Here is a 559-nt window from a genome sequence, read left to right as displayed (position 1 = left end):
GGTAAATCATAATTGAATATTTTAAAACGCATAAACATTACGTCAGTTGAGTGAAATGGAATTATAATACAGAGTCCAAAACATAAACCACGGATTAAATCATTCGTGTGGCCGTTACTGCTGAAATAAAACACTTTGTTGCATAAAAAGCTGTTTTCTATAAGATCAAATATCGCCGTCTTAAGGCATCGCTGCTTGTTCGTTCTGCCTGTTTGCTGTAAGACAGAAACTATATAACCGTGTAGCTCTTCTCTCCGAAGACGCTGAAACACTAACGGCCCGCAGATTCCCGACAGCAGTCGTCACGTTAAAAGCGTGGAAGTCTAGCGGCGTGTTTTAACGCACATGTCCCGTCTGACGTGGTTTTTGGCAGCTCTCTCTCCTCGTCCTCTCCTGAGGAACATATAAAAGTAATGAAGCCGTCACGGCATTGGCTGAGCGTTCAGACGCATGAGATCCGACACGTCCTGCTGCTTCGCTCTCTCAGAAAGCCTTCCTGGTATCAACGTTTAGTTCGTGTCTTACAGATTTATCGTTCTCGTTCGATAGGAAAGCAAGT

This window comes from Puntigrus tetrazona, unplaced genomic scaffold (assembly GCF_018831695.1).
Source record: "Puntigrus tetrazona isolate hp1 unplaced genomic scaffold, ASM1883169v1 S000000528, whole genome shotgun sequence".
Taxonomy (NCBI): domain Eukaryota; kingdom Metazoa; phylum Chordata; class Actinopteri; order Cypriniformes; family Cyprinidae; genus Puntigrus; species Puntigrus tetrazona.
This window is presented reverse-complemented; position numbering follows the sequence as displayed.